At 51.6% G+C, this 16,223-nt stretch overlaps 1 pseudogene; it reads left to right on the forward strand.

Annotated features, from left to right (window-relative positions):
* Positions 1 to 16,223, forward strand: part of LOC118380855 (BCL-6 corepressor-like) — a 100,993-nt pseudogene that overhangs the window by 7,601 nt on the left and 77,169 nt on the right.

The following is a 16,223-nucleotide window of genomic DNA, read 5'->3' on the forward strand; positions in this document are numbered from 1 at the left end:
TAGTTCAGTTGGTCCAGCATGGTCCTATGTAGTTCAGTTGGACAAGCATGGTCCTATGTAGTTCAGTTGGTCCAGCATGGTCCTCTGTAGCTCAGTTGGTCCAGCATGGTCCTCTGTAGCTCAATTGGTCCAGCATGGTCCTCTGTAGCTCAGTTGGTCGACCATGGTCCTATGTAGCTCAGTTGGTCGACCATGGTCCTATGTAGCTCAGTTGGTCCAGCATGGTCCTCTGTAGCTCAGTTGGTCCAGCATGGTCCTCTGTAGCTCAGTTAGACGAGCATGGTCCTCTGTAGCTCAGTTGGTCCAGCATGGTCCTCTGTAGCTTAGTTGGTCCAGCATGGTCCTCTGTAGATCAGTTGGTCCCATAGGACGGCGTACAATTGGCCCAGCGTTGTCCGGGGTAGGCCGTCCATTGTAAATAAGAATTTGTTCTTAACTGACTTGCCTAGTTAAAGGTTAAATAAAAAAATGTTTAAGTCGCTTTGAATGAAAGCATCTGCTAAATGGCATTCACATATAATGCTACTGACTGGTACTCTGTGGGTGTATTGCTGTTGACTGGTACTCTGTGTGTGTATTGCGGTTGACTGGTACTCTGTGTGTGTATTGCTGTTGACTGGTACTCTGTGTGTGTATTGCTGTTGCCTGGTACTCTGTGTGTGTATTGCTGTTGACTGGTACTCTGTGTGTGTATTGCTGTTGACTGGTACTCTGTGTGTGTATTGCTGTTGACTGGTACTCTGTGTGTGTATTGCTGTTGACTGGTACTCTGTGTGTGTATTGCTGTTGACTGGTACTCTGTGTGTGTATTGCTGTTGACTGGTACTCTGTGTGTGTATTGCTGTTGACTGGTACTCTGTGTGTGTATTGCTGTTGACTGGTACTCTGTGTGTGTATTGCTACTGACTGGTACTCTGTGTGTGTATTGCTGTTGACTGGTACTCTGTGTGTGTATTGCTACTGACTGGTACTCTGTGTGTGTATTGCTGTTGACTGGTACTCTGTGTGTGTATTGCTGTTGACTGGTACTCTGTGTGTGTATTGCTACTGACTGGTACTCTGTGTGTGTATTGCTGTTGACTGGTACTCTGTGTGTGTATTGCTACTGACTGGTACTCTGTGTGTGTATTGCTGTTGACTGGTACTCTGTGTGTGTATTGCTGTTGACTGGTACTCTATGTGTGTATTGCTGTTGACTGGTACTCTGTGTGTGTTTTGCTGTTGACTGGTACTCTGTGTGTGTATTGCTGTTGACTGGTACTCTGTGTGTGTATTGCTGTTGACTGGTACTCTGTGTGTGTATTGCTGTTGACTGGTACTCTGTGGTCTGTGTGTGTATTGCTGTTGACTGGTACTCTGTGTGTGTATTGCTGTTGACTGGTACTCTGTGTGTGTTTTGCTGTTGACTGGTACTCTGTGTGTGTATTGCTGTTGACTGGTACTCTGTGTGTGTATTGCTGTTGACTGGTACTCTGTGTGTGTATTGCTGTTGACTGGTACTCTGTGTGTGTATTGCTGTTGACTGGTACTCTGTGTGTGTATTGCTGTTGACTGGTACTCTGTGTGTGTATTGCTGTTGACTGGTACTCTGTGTGTGTATTGCTGTTGACTGGTACTCTGTGTGTGTATTGCTGTTGACTGGTACTCTGTGTGTGTATTGCTGTTGACTGGTACTCTGTGTGTGTATTGCTACTGACTGGTACTCTGTGTGTGTATTGCTGTTGACTGGTACTCTGTGTGTGTATTGCTACTGACTGGTACTCTGTGTGTTTATTGCTACTGACTGGTACTCTGTGTGTGTATTGCTACTGACTGGTACTCTGTGTGTGTATTGCTACTGACTGGTACTCTGTGTGTGTATTGCTACTGACTGGTACTCTGTGTGTGTATTGCTGTTGACTGGTACTCTGTGTGTGTATTGCTGTTGACTGGTACTCTGTGTGTGTATTGCTGTTGACTGGTACTCTGTGTGTCTATTGCTACTGACTGGTACTCTGTGTGTGTATTGCTACTGACTGGTACTCTGTGTGTGTATTGCTACTGACTGGTACTCTGTGTGTGTATTGCTGTTGACTGGTACTCTGTGTGTGTATTGCTGTTGACTGGTACTCTGTGTGTGTATTGCTACTGACTGGTACTCTGTGTGTGTATTGCTACTGACTGGTACTCTGTGTGTGTATTGCTACTGACTGGTACTCTGTGTGTGTATTGCTACTGACTGGTACTCTGTGTGTGTATTGCTACTGACTGGTACTCTGTGTGTGTATTGCTGTTGACTGGTACTCTGTGTGTGTATTGCTGTTGACTGGTACTCTGTGTGTGTATTGCTGCTGCAGTATCTAGGTTGTGCACATACTTCCATCCTTTACATTGTTGATTGTCACCTGAAGTGATGAACTGGAACTTTCTAAGGAGACTTTTATTCCACCAGAATTTGTCTCCAATCTACAGGTGAGAATTTGCATACATCTAAAACGTTGGAAGTCCCCTCGACACGTTGTTTTTGCCCCATTTCTTTGTTCAGGTTGCTTGGCAATGGTAATGTTGCTTCGTAGCTGCAATGTTGCTATGCAAATGACGAAAGCAGCGAGCCAGAGGGGAGCATGGAGGAAGCGTGAGGTGGGGACAGTTTGATGGATGAAAATGGCCACTCTCTCCCCCCTCTCCCCCCTCCTTCAATGGCTGGAGATAAGGGCAGGCCTGCATTATTGAAATCCCACGTCTGTAAACCCATCTATGGCGGGTGACTGTGTGTGTGTGTGTGTTTGTGTATGTCATCTCCTGCCCAAGGCCCCCTCTCCTTTTTATGTCGCAGCCAAGCTGTGTGGCTGGAAAGCACAGGTGAGGCAGCAAGCTGTGTGGCTGGAAAGCCCAGGTGAGGCAGCAAGCTGTGTGGCTGGAAAGCCCCGGTGAGGCAGCAAGCTGTGTGGCTGGAAAGCCCAGGTGAGGCAGCAAGCTGTGTGGCCTGAAATCCCAGGTGAGGCAGCAAGCTGTGTGGCTGGAAAGCCCAGGTGAGGCAGCAGCAAGCTCTGTGGCCGGAAAGCCCAGGTGAGGCAACAAGGTGATTGCATCTTTGTCAGAGCGCTGAAACATTTCCCTGTGACAGATGACAGCCACTGGGGCCGTTGGATTATGAGTTATGTTCTGCCCAGGAGACGAGCTGAGAGGAGGCATTTGTTATCATTGCTCTGGCTCCGTGATCCCAAACGGAAATATCAAATTGCTATACCATAGATGCATTACATTTGCCAAGATTTGATTAGTCCAAGAAATTCTGCCCGTGGCAATGAAACCCTGATCTGTTCACCAGACGTGCTACCTTTTCCTGGACCTGCGGTTTCTTCCTCTCTCTCAGTTTCCTCCTCTCTCTCGGTTTCCTCCTCTCTCTCGGTTTCCTCCTCTCTCTCGGTTTCTTCCTCTCTCTCGGTTGCCTCCTCTCTCTCGGGTTTCTACCTCTCTCTCGGGTTTCTGCCTCTCTTTCGGGTTTCTGCCTCTCTCTCGGTTTCCTCCTCTCCCGGTTTCTTTCTCTCTCCCGCTTTCTTTCTCTCTCTCGGTGTCTTTCTCTCACTCGGTTTCTTCCTCTCTCTCGGTTTTCTCCTCTCTCTCGGTTTCCTCCTCTCTCTCGCATTTCCTCCTCTCTCTCGGTTTCCTCCTCTCTCTCGGTTTCCTCCTCTCTGTTTCTTCTCTCTCGGTTTCCTCCTCTCTCTCGCATTTCCTCCTCTCTCTCGGTTTCCTCCTCTCTCTTGGTTTCCTCCTCTCTGTTTCCTCCTCGCTCAGTTTCTTCCTCTCTCTAGGTTTCCTCCCCTCACAGTTTCTTCCCCTCTCTCAGTTTCCTCCTCTCTCTCGGTTTCCTCCTCTCTCTCGGTTTCTTCCTCTCTCTTGGTTTCTTCTGCTCTCTCGGTTTCCTCCTCACTCTCGGTTTCCTCCTCTCTCTCGGTTTCTTCCTCTCTCTCGGTTTCTTCCTCTCTCTCGGTTTCTTCCTCTCTCTCGGTTTCTTCCTTTCTCTCGGTTTCCTCCTCTCTCTCGGTTTCCTCCTCTCTCTCGGTTTCTTCCTCTCTCTCGGTTTCCTCCTCTCTCTCGGTTTCTTCCTCTCTCTCGGTTTCTTCCTCTCTCTCGGTTTCCTCCTCTCTCTCGGTTTCCTCCTCTCTCTCGGTTTCCTCCTCTCTTTCGGTTTCCTCCTCTCGCTCGGTTTCCTCCTCTTCCTCGGTTTCCTCCGCTCTCTCGGTTTCCTACTCTCTCTCGGTTTCCTCCTCTCTTTCGGTTTCCTCCTCTCTCTCGGTTTCCTCCTCTCTTTCGGTTTCCTCCTCTCTCTCGGTTTCCTCCTCTCTTTCGGTTTCCTCCTCTCTCTCGGTTTCCTCCTCTCTCTCGGTTTCCTCCTCTCTCTCGGTTTCTTCCTCTCTCTCCGTTTCCTCCTCTCTCTTGGTTTACTCCTCTCTCTCGGTTTCCTCCTCTCTCTCAGTTTACTCCTCTCTCTCGGTTTCCTCCTCTCAGTTTCTTTCTCTCCCACGGTTTCCTCCTCTCTCTGTTTCTTCCTCTCTCTCTGTTTCTTCCTCTCTCTTGGTTTCCTCCTCTCTTTCGGTTTCCTCCTCTCTCTCGGTTTCCTCTTCCTCGGTTTCCTCTTCCTCGGTTTCCTCCTCTCTCGGTTTCCTCCTCTCTCTCAGTTTCTGCCTCTCTTTCGGTTGCCTCCTCTCTCTCGGTTTCCTCCTCTCTCTCGGTTTCCTACTCTCTCTCGGTTTATTCCTCTCTCTTGGTTTCCTCCTCTCTCTCGGTTTCTTCCTCTCTCAGTTTCTTCCTCTCCCTCGGTTTCCTCCTCTCTCTCAGTTTCTTCCTCTCTCTGTTTCCTCCTCTCTCTCGGTTTTCTCCTCTGTCTCGGTTTCTTCCTCTCTCTCTGTTTCTTCCTCTCTCTCGGTTTCCTCCTCTCTCTCGGTTTCCTCCTCTCTCTCGGTTTCTTCCTCTCTCTCGGTTTCTTCCTCTCTCTCGGTTTCTTCCTCTCTCTCTCGGTTTCTTACTCTCTCTCTCGGTTTCTTCCTCTCTCTCTCGGTTTCTTCCTCTCTCAGTTTCTTCCTCTCCCTCGGTTTCCTCCTCTCTCTCAGTTTCTTCCTCTCTCTCAGTTTCCTCCTCTCTCTCGGTTTTCTCCTCTGTCTCGGTTTCTTCCTCTCTCTCGGTTTCTTCCTCTCTCTCTGTTTCTTCCTCTCTCTCGGTTTCTTCCTGTCTCTCGGTTTCTTCCTCTCTCTCTCGGTTTCTTACTCTCTCTCTCGGTTTCTTCCTCTCTCTCTCGGTTTCTTCCTCTCTCTCTTGGTTTCTTCCTCTCTCTCTCTGTTTCCTCCTCTCTCGGTTTCTTCCTCTCTCTCTGTTTCTTCCTCTCTCTCGGTTTCTTCCTCTCTCTCGGTTTCTTCCTCTCTCTCTCGGTTTCTTCCTCTCTCTCTCTGTTTCTTCCTCTCTCTCTCTGTTTCTTCCTCTCTCTCTCGGTTTCTTCCTCTCTCTCTCTGTTTCCTCCTCTCTCTGTTTCTTCCTCTCTCTTGGTTTCTTCCTCTCTCTCGGTTTCTTCCTCTCTCTCTCGGTTTCTTCCTCTCTCTCTCGGTTTCTTCCTCTCTCTCAGTTTCTTCCTCTCTCTCGGTTTCCTCCTCTCTCTCGGTTTTCTCCTCTGTCTCGGTTTCTTCCTCTCTCTCGGTTTCCTCCTCTCCCTCGGTTTCCTCCTCTCTCTCAGTTTCTTCCTCTCTCTCAGTTTCTTCCTCTCTCTCAGTTTCCTCCTCTCTCTCGGTTTTCTCCTCTGTCTCAGTTTCTTCCTCTCTCTCTGTTTCTTCCTCTCTCTCTGTTTCTTCCTCTCTCTCTGTTTCTTCCTCTCTCTCGGTTTCTTCCTCTCTCTCTCGGTTTCTTACTCTCTCTCTCGGTTTCTGCCTCTCTCAGTTCCCTCCTCTCTCAGTTTCTTCCTCTCTCTCGGTTTACTCCTCTCTCAGTTTCTTCCTCTCTCAGTTTCTTCCTCTCTCTCAGTTTCCTCCTCTCTCTCTGTTTCCTCCTCTCTCTCGGTTTCCTCCTCTCTCTCGGTTTCCTCCTCTCTCTCGGTTTCTTCCTCTCTCTCGGTTTCTTCCTCTCTCTCTGTTTCTTCCTCTCTCTCGGTTTCCTCCTCTCTCAGTTTCTTCCTCTCTCTCGGTTTCCTCCTCTCTGTTTCTTCCTCTCTCGGTTTCCTCCTCTCTCTCGGTTTCCTCCTCTCTCTCGGTTTCCTCCTCTCTCTCGGTTTCCTCCTCTCTCTCGGTTTCTTCCTCTCTCTCGGTTTCCTCCTCTCTCTCGGTTTCTTCCTCTCTCCCGGTTTCTTCCTCTCTCTCGGTTTCCTCCTCTCTCTCGGTTTCCTCCTCTCTCTCGGTTTCCTCCTCTCTCTCGGTTTCCTCCTCTCTCTCGGTTTCCTCCTCTCTCTCGGTTTCCTCCTCTTTCTCGGTTTCCTCCTCTCTCTCGGTTTCCTCCTCTCTCTCGGTTTCCTACTCTCTCTCAGTTTCCTCCTCTCTCTCAGTTTCTTCCTCTCTCTCGGTTTCCTCCTCTCTGTTTCTTCCTCTCTCTCGGTTTCTTCCTCTCTCGGTTTCCTCCTCTCTCTCGGTTTCCTCCTCTCTCTCGGTTTCCTCCTCTCTCTCGGTTTCCTCCTCTCTCTCGGTTTCTTCCTCTCTCGGTTTCCTCCTCTCTCTCGGTTTCCTACTCTCTCTTGGTTTCCTCCTCTCTCTCGGTTTCTTCCTCTCTCTCGGTTTCCTCCTCTCTGTTTCTTCCTCTCTCTCGGTTTCTTCCTCTCTCGGTTTCCTCCTCTCTCTCGGTTTCCTCCTCTCTCTCGATTTCCTCCTCTCTCTCGGTTTCTTCCTCTCTCTCGGTTCTTCCTCTCTCTCGGTTTCCTCCTCTCTCGGTTTCTTCCTCTCTCCCGGTTTCTTCCTCTCTCACGGTTTCCTCCTCTCTCTCGGTTTCCTCCTCTCTCTCGGTTTCCTCCTCTCTCTCGGTTTCCTCCTCTCTCTCGGTTTCTTCCTCTCTCCCGGTTTCTTCCTCTCTCTCGGTTTCCTCCTCTCTCTCGGTTTCCTCCTCTCTCCCGGTTTCTTCCTCTCTCTCGGTTTCCTCCACTCTCCCGGTTACAGGCTGGGATTCTTTTTTTGTTCAAATATTTTCTTTTCTTAACAATACACATACCAACATCATTTAGTTAGTTATGCTCCAACTCCCTCCATCTTGTGCCAACATCAATTATTTGTCGTCTTAGTTCTGATAGTTGTATATTTTCTTTCTAAGAGGAACCCTGACCAGTTCACCCGACGTGCTACCTTGTCACCTTGCTGTTTTGACTCAGTCTTGCGCTCTTTGTTGCGCGCTCTCGAGGTTCCTGCCTTTCTAAGCACTTTTTCCTAGCCACTGCTTTTCTGCATTGCTTGCTCTTTGGGGTTTTAGGCTGGGTTTCTCTATAAGCATTTTGTGACATCTGCTGATGTAAAAAGGGCTTTATAAATGTGATTGATTGATTGATGGTAACACACAGTTGTTCTGTCTTTGTCTTGACAGGATTGTACCAGTGAGGGATGGTGGGAGGCAGACTACCCATGTGGATCTAACCATCCAGGAACCACCACATCACACAAAGCATGGTAAGCTCCGATATGAAGCCCTCTCTGTAATGTAGTGAATGGCAGACCTGGAAGAGCCCTCCACAAGGGCTTTGGTTTTCATTTGGATGTAGGATTACTGTGGTGTAGCTACTCCTCCACTGGGCTGCCTGCTATCATTTCTAAATGAGTCCTGCAGTTGATCCAATAGGAGATGAATCAAACAGCCGCCCCCGTATCGTACCGTGGGCAGGCAGGAAACTCAATTAATCCACTTCCTGGCATCAGTACTCTACTCTGTCATGGACTCGCTCTATGCCAGGCAAAATACTTTGAGTGTTTGATTGAGCCTTGCAGTATGAGTTGGGTGAAAATGTGCACGTTTGGGACGATTTCATTGGTGCCATTGCGCCAGGCAGGCTCAAACAAGTGCAGTTGAAGTATTTGAATAAAAACCAATACTGTTTGAACCCAGGTATGGTTTGGTCTGTGGGAGTAGAACAGAGGGCTGGTCTACTGTAGTGGTACATCAGCAATCCAGGTAGACATGAATCCCCCTGCTAGTGATGATGGATCAGACTGATACATGTTGTTTGCCTGGCTGCCTCAAAGGCTTCTCTTCCCCTGTTAGGAATCAGATGCAGCTAGCGCTTCCCTCTTACAAGAGCCAGATAGAGCAAGGATTCAATCCAATGGCACCCTATACCCTATGTAGTGCACTACTTTTGACCAGAGTAGTGCTTTAAATAGGGAATAAGGTGCCATTTGCAAAGCAAGGCTCCATATTCTGCTGCTTGTGTGGCGTCTCTCCAATGACCTTGACTTTCCCTTGTTGTAGAGTGGGTCCGGAGACGTGTTCTTAAGTGTTGTGGTTACAGTATGGAGACAGGGCATTTTAAAATGGAGCTCTCTGTTAAATTAATCCCCCCGTGCTTGATTAATGGAGATGTATTGCTAATGTGCCTCTAATGGAAATTCTACAAAATATACCCACATCTCCGGCTAGTGGTCTCTTGATTTGTGTTAACTGTTTAAGAGGGTCTTACTACAGCTTTAAAAGTTGATAGTGGATCTGTTTTTATTGAGGGGAAATTCAACTTATTATATTTCCAAAAGTGAGTTAATTCACTTTAATATTCTCTAATGTAATATCACAAGAGCTTGTCTAGTAGGACTCCACAGTATGCTGAGAAACCATAAACATGTATAAATGAGAATATCATCCCTTTAGTGCTATAAGGCTCAGTCTCTCATCCCTCTCTTTGGCGTTGTGTGTTGTCTTGTTGCAGGTGGATGCGAGTGCTGCTTGCAGAATGAACCCACTAGCTGCCCTGGGCATGGACCGTAGCAGCCTGATGAGGGAGAGCCTCCGCGTCCACGGAGGGATGGTCTACCCGGGCATCCGCACCTTGTCCGCCTCCGAAAAAGCCAGGGAGGGGGTCTCCTCCTTGCCCCTGGGCTACGACCTAGTCTACAAACCCGAAGGCTTGACCTTGGATGGCAGGAAGCCTGGTAACGGTTATGTGGGTCTGTATAAGAGCTCTCCCCCTGGGTTGCAGAGGCCTGGTGGAGGAGGGGAGGGCCTGGGAATGGAGCGGCGTGTGGGGCCTGGAGATAAACCCTCTGAGCTGGGCCTCAACGGCAGCAACGGCTTCCTGCGACTTCCCTGGGCAGTAAACCCGTACGCTGACCCTGGGCTGTACCCCTTCCTGGACTCCTCCAAATACGCAGCCCTCAACATGTACAAGGCCTCGTTCCTGTCCCAGCCCTCACCCTACCTGCCCCAGCACCTGGCCTATCAGTCCCTGTGTGGAGGGGCGGGGGGTAGCGCTGCTGGGGCAGAGCGCCTCTTCTACATGCCCCCGTACCCCCCGGCCCCCATCTCCTCCCCCCTGGCCCCTCCTATGAGGATCCCCATGGCCACGGTGGTCCCCAACACCCTCTCCCCGATGCAGGGCCTGGGGCCCCGGATCCACCACGAGGCCTCCCCCTACGGTTCCCAGCTTCACCAGCAGCACCAGGCCCACCAGCAGTCCCAACCCCATCACCAGTCACATAGTGACAGGCAGCCCCAGTCCCAACCCCATCACCAGTCACATAGTGACAGACAGCCCCAGTCCCAACCCCATCACCAGTCACATAGTGAGAGGCAGCCCCAGTCCCAACCCCATCACCAGTCACATAGTGACAGGCAGCCCCAGTCCCAGTCCCAACCCCATCACCAGTCACATAGTGACAGGCAGCCCCAGTCTCAACCCCATCACCAGTCACATAGTGACAGGCAGCCCCAGTCCCAACCCCATCACCAGTCACATAGTGACAGGCAGCCCCAGTCCCAACCCCAGTCACATAGTGACAGGCAGCCCCAGTCCCAACCCCAGTCACATAGTGACAGGCAGTCCCAGTCCCAACCCCATCACCAGTCACACAGTAGAGACAGGCAGCCCCAGTCCCATAGTGACAGGCAGCACAACAACAACAGCAGCAGTAGTAAGCTCAGCCGGACTTCCTCTAGTAAGAGCTCTGGCAGCAGCAGCATTCACAACAGTAGCAGTAGTAGTGCTGGGACTGGCATTAGCAGCAGCCTACCAGTGGACTCCACCCAAGCACTTATAATGCAGTCCCCCCGCACAGCCCCCCACCCTCCCCAGACCTTAGTCCCTCCCCCCTCTCCTCTCATAGACAACAGCACTTTGGACATCCAGAAGTCACTGTTCAGAAGCCCTCCCTGCTCCTCCACCACCACCACCTCTTCCTCCCCGTCGGTGTCCCATCCTTTCTACATGAGCAGCATGTCCTCTGAGCACCGCTCCCCGGTGAGGTCCGGCAGCAACACCCACAAAGCCAAAGAGCAGGGCAGCAGCTCAGAGCACAGGAATGTGGAGAGGAATGGGGAAAGGAAGCGGAGCCAGTCCCCTTTAAAGACTTTGTCCTCTGATAGACCAGCAGTACTACAGGCTCCTGCCAAAGACCCTGCGGACAAGCCTCTGGATCTGTCAGCCAAAATCCTGGAGTTGGAAGGCTCCCCCAACGGATTCCCCCCAAAACTAGAGGCCTTGGCTAAGCTGGGCTACTCGCCCGCGGCTCGATACGGCTTACCCCCCAGCCGGGAGGTCCTGAAAGAGACCCTCTCCCCGTCAGGGGCTTCCTCCAAAACCTCTGAGAGGCCTGAGATCATTAGCACTTTACGCTCCTCCTGGGTGGTGCCCAGCTCGACCCCGGTCCACGACAGCTCCAGCTCAGACACCAACCACAAAGATCCCTCCGTCATCAAACATAAAAACCTGGAGAACTTGTCTTCGCCGCAGCAGCGAAGCTCTTCCTGTCCCAGGATAGGTGAGGTCAATGTGGCTGTCGCCCCCAGCCATGCCCCAGCTGTGGTAGCCCCTTCTGGGAGCCGACCGTCCTCTGCCTCCCCCTCTCCCAAGGTCAACGGTGATTGGCCAAGATCCTCCCCCAACTACTCTGAGACAGCCCCTTCTTCCAACAGAGTGGGCAGCCATCCCTCTTCTGGGAAACCCCTGAAGAAACCAGAGGCTCAGGAGATGCCCTTCAAACCCCAGCAGCCGCCCCATTTAGACAACAGCCATCCGTCCGGCCACCCCCCAGCCACCTCTACCTCCCCCAGAGTGACGGCTATCTGCCCCCTAGCCTAGCTTACGCTAACAGATACCTGCCCTACTCGGTCCAGGAGAGCATGTCCCTGCCCCACATGTCCATGCCAGGCAAAGGCCCACTGTACCCCCACCCTGTTCTGCTGGGCAGCAGCAGCCTGTACCCACCCCGCCTGCCCCCCAAGCATGGCCTCCCGTACGGCATCCCCCCCAGCCACGGGGACTACCTGACCTTCCATGACTCCCAGGAGATGGTCCACCCCCTCATGTCCTCCCCCCACACAAGGCCCAAGGAGAAGATTTGGCAGCACCACGAGGGCTCTGCCCCAGCCTACAAGACCCAGGCCCCAGACACTAAACACACCTGCAGGGGGGACAGAGAGACCGACAGGTCCACAGGCCTGGGCTCAAAGAGCCTCAACCACAAGCCCCTGACGGGAGCTAGAGAGGAGATAGTCTGTATCGACTTAATCCAAGACGATGGGGACAGCGACTCTCCCCTGACCAAAGCTGTCTCTCCATGTGCTAAGAGAGGAGACCCTTCCAAACCTGTGGGTAGTGGGAGTATCGGGAGAAACGAGGGGAGAGAGGCAGAGCTCCAGCACATGCTCCGTACCGGCCAGGCTGTTGAACTCAGGCCAGGCCAGGCCCACAGGCAGGCAGAGCAGCAGCAACGCAGCCAGCTGTGGCTGGGCTTCCAACCTTCCTCCCTCCGTCCTGAGCCCCCCTCCCTCTCCCCCTGCCCTTTCCCCCGACATGAGGAGGACAGCCCCAGCCCTGCAGAAAGCAGCCCCATCTCTGACCTGCCAGAGGAGCAGACCCTTCGCTGCGCAAGGACTTCTGGAGACCGCACCTCTTGGGACCGTAGAGACCAATCTTTAGAGGGCCTTAAGAGCAGGGACTGTACTTTTGAGGACCACACCTCTGTGGACCGTAGTTCTGGGGACCGCAGTTTCTGGGACCATACGCATGAGGACTGTACTTTTAAGGACCGCAGCTCTTGGGACCGTACACGTGTGGATCTTACATGTAGGGTCCGCTCTTGCGAGGACCGCACCTTCGCAGACCACTCTCCTAGGGAACGCACCTTGAACGAATCTGGGTTTAGGAATGAAAGGACCATGGACCACTACTCGGACCTGGACAAGGACATGCACACGGACACAGAGTCCCACGAGGGTGAGGAGTACGACGACCAAGGCTGCCCCAGGGCCAGGAGGTCCAGCCTGGCCAAGCGCATCGCTAACTCCTCTGGCTACGTTGGTGACCGCATCAAGTGTGTCACCACCGAGCTGTACGCCGACTCCAGCAAGCTGAGCAGAGAGCAGCGGGCACTGCAGGTAATCTCCCAGAACACATACATACCTAACCCTTTTAAAGTCTTTAAAATCATCTCCTTTCCTGGTTCCTACAGCGAAGCAGTATGTTGGCTTTTGTTCCAACCCAGGAAAAATACACCTGATTGAAAATCAAGATTTGGGATTTGATAATGACTTTCATCTGGTGTTTTAGCAGTTTGGACCATAAGGAAGACTGATAGGATGGGTCTTTCTAAGATTTCAGCCAGTCAGGTTTCACTGGGCAGATCTAAAGGAGATGGTGGTCTATAGAGAGAAGTGGAGTTGGAAGTACGAAGCTCTCTGCTCTGTATCAGCCCCCCTGCCCTGCCAAGCCCCGTCTCCACAAGCTCCAGTATAATTACTGTTGGCCGTTGCCTTGCCTGCCCTCTGTCTCCCTCCCTCCCTTCCTGCAATCCTCCCGCCTCCCTCACCCCCGCCCACGCTATGAGCCCGTGGAGCTGCCCTCCACTGCAGTGGTGTTTTAGTTCGCAGAGAGAGCGAGTGAACACAACACGCTGTGTGTGTGTGTGTTCCCGCGCTGCTCAGCCAGACATAAGCTAAGCTGCTGGCTGTGTGTGTGTGTGTGTGTGTGCCATGGCGGCCTGTCGGGCTCTTACAGCCCCGGGCTATTGTTAACCTGCAGGTGAGGCCTGGGGATGGGGGGATAGATGGTGCTGAAGGAGGAGAGGGATAGAGGTAGAGCAGCCAGCCCCCTCCCTTCTCCCAGTCCCCAAAAGGCTCCTCTGTCCTCAAATTATACTCTGATAACCTCCACTGCCCCTCTCCCCCATCCTCCTCCTAGCTCTGTTGGCTGAGCGCTGGGGTGCAGAGACAGCCTGGCTCTCTCAGCTCTGCTCTAGTGGAATCCTGGCCAAATACCCAGTCCTTCTCCGACGGTGGAGATTAGCGCCCGCTAGCAGCCCAACCTCCGTTAAACCGACTCATCAAAGCCATGCAACTAGAGCGGCTCTTGCCCCAACCCCAGCCTTATTCCTCAGCCTCATTCCCCAACCCCAGCTTTATTCCCCAGCCTCATTCCCCAACCCCAGCCTTATTCCCCAGCCTTATTCCTCAGCCTCATTCCCCAACCCCAGGCTTAATTCCCAGCCTCATTCCCCAACCCCAGGCTTAATTCCCAGCCTCATTCCCCAACCCCAGCCTTATTTTCCAGCCTCAGTCCCCAACCCCAGCCTTATTCCCCAGCCTCATTTCCCAACCCCAGCTTTATTCCCCAGCCTCATTCCCCAACCCCAGCCTTATTCCCCAGCCTTATTCCTCAGCCTCATTCCCCAACCCCAGGCTTAATTCCCAGCCTCATTCCCCAACCCCAGGCTTAATTCCCAGCCTCATTCCCCAACCCCAGCCTTATTTTCCAGCCTCAGTCCCCAACCCCAGCCTTATTCCCCAGACTCATTCCCCAAACCCAGTCTTATTCCCCAGACTCATTCCCCAAACCCAGTCTTATTCCCCCAGCCTCATTCCCCAACCCCAGCCTTATTCCCCAGCCTCATTCCCCAAACCCCTGCCTTATTCCCCAGACTCATTCCCCAACCCCAGTCTTATTCCCCAGCCTCATTCCCCAACCCCAGCCCTATTCCCCAGTCTCATTCCCCAAACACCAGACTCATTCCCCAAACGCAGCCCTATTCCCCAGCCTCATTCCCCAACCCCAGCCTTATTCCCAGTGTCATTCCCCAACCCCAGCCTTATTCCCAGTCTCATTCCCCAAACCCAGTCTTATTCCCCAGCCTCATTCCCCAACCCCAGCCTTATTCCCAGTCTCATTCCCCAACCCCAGTTTTATTCCCCAGCCTCATTCCCCAACCCCAGTCTTATTCCCAGTCTTATTCCCCAGCCTCATTCCCCAACCCCAGTCCTATTCCCAGTCTCATTCCCCAACCCCAGTTTTATTCCCAGTCTTATTCCCCAGCCTCATTCCCCAACCCCAGTCCTATTCCCAGTCTCATTCCCCAACCCCAGTTTTATTCCCAGTCTTATTCCCCAGCCTCATTACCCAACCCCAGTCCTATTCCCAGTCTCATTACCCAACCCCAGTTTTATTCCCAGTCTTATTCCCCAGCCTCAGCCTCTGCTGCCTGGTCATTGATTTACCACTGAATTAATGTTTTTTATATGGGAGCCCAACAGGGACGTTTCTATGACGCCCAAGATTGTGTGCTCCAGTGTTCATGTCTTTCTAGATTGGCATTTGGCTGCCAGAAACCCTGTATTGAATTTGATCTATAGGCTATTATAAATTGGGTGGTTTGAGCACTGAATGCTGATTGGATGACAGCCGAATACCACAGGTATGGCAAAACATGTATTTTTACTGCTCTAATTACGTTGGTAACCAGTTTATAATAGCAATAAGGCACCTCAGAGGTTTGTGGTTTATGGCCAATATACCACGGTTAAGGGCTGTGTCCAGGCACTCCGTGTTGCGTCGTGCATAAGAACAGCCCTTAGCTGTGGTATATAAACCATATACCACACCAGCGTGGGCCTTATTGCTTAATTCACACCTCTGTTTACCTTGCTACTCTGACTTGTTTATTAAATCAATTCATATGCATAACTGTGTGATGTTAATAGGATGGGTTTTAATATTAATGAATGTCAGTTGTTTTCTATATCACTGAAATGACTGGCCAAAAATATTGAGCACCCGTTTAATTCAATTACTTAGATGGAAGGCTTAACACAAGAGGACAGTAAATTAAGTCAACCTGCTGCTTACTGTGAGGTCAGTTCATTTACACTTCTTATTCCAAAATTTGACAAATTATTATTTTCATTTTGGTTTTTGCGGTTTCAGGAGCGTAGTAGAAGAATCAGGCTTTTCTGTCGTTGTTTTTGTGTGTTTCTGTTAGACAGCCAGTCAGGAGTAAAAGTGGACAAGAGGCATGGAGTTCTGTTACCAGACCATAACTGTTTTATTCATGTCAATGTTGTTAGCTGTTGTTGAGGTGACCTCACTGTAAAGCATGAACGGCTACAGAGAGAGTCAACAGAGAGTCTAAAATGGCTTCCTTTCCTTGTCCCCTCTCCTTCCTCAATCTGCACTAATCTGATCTCACAACAAGTTGACAGGTGAAGGTTAGGCTACATAACAAACAGCTCTCCAGAGGCTGGCGTTCACCCTGTCAGCTCTTGCATCCACGTCAGTGCAGATGACGGAAAGGAGACCATAACTAAAGGGAGGAAATAAGGGAAGGAGGAAGGAAGTCACTTTGGCCTTTGGGGACGCAGACCCTTAGTAGAGGAGCAGGGAAAGAGGCCTCGTGCAGAGAGAGAGAGAGAGAGAGAGAGAGAGAGAGAGAGAGAGAGAGAGAGAGAGAGAAAAAAAGAGAGCAGCGCAGGGTCGGTCTCATGACTGTGTGTGTGTGTGTGTGTGTGTGTGTGTGTGTGTGTGTGTGTGTGTGTGTGTGTGTGTGTGTGTGTGTGTGTGTGTGTGTGTGTGTGTGTGTGTGTGTGTGTGTGTGCGTCTGTAGCGTGCTATGCTGCGCTTCTCTGAGCTGGAACTGAAGGAGAAGGAGGGAGGAGGGGCAGCGGTGGACTTGGCAGACAGCCAGCGCGAGCGGAGAGAGGGGGATGGAGATGGAGGAGAGGACAGGGCGCGCTGCCAAGGCCCAGCCAGAACGGGGCCAGGGGCCTCAGCCCTCACAGACGAGGCTGAGAAGGATGGTAAGAGGAACCCGGAG

Source organism: Oncorhynchus keta, unplaced genomic scaffold, assembly GCF_023373465.1.
Source record: "Oncorhynchus keta strain PuntledgeMale-10-30-2019 unplaced genomic scaffold, Oket_V2 Un_contig_1853_pilon_pilon, whole genome shotgun sequence".
Taxonomy (NCBI): Eukaryota; Metazoa; Chordata; class Actinopteri; order Salmoniformes; family Salmonidae; genus Oncorhynchus; species Oncorhynchus keta.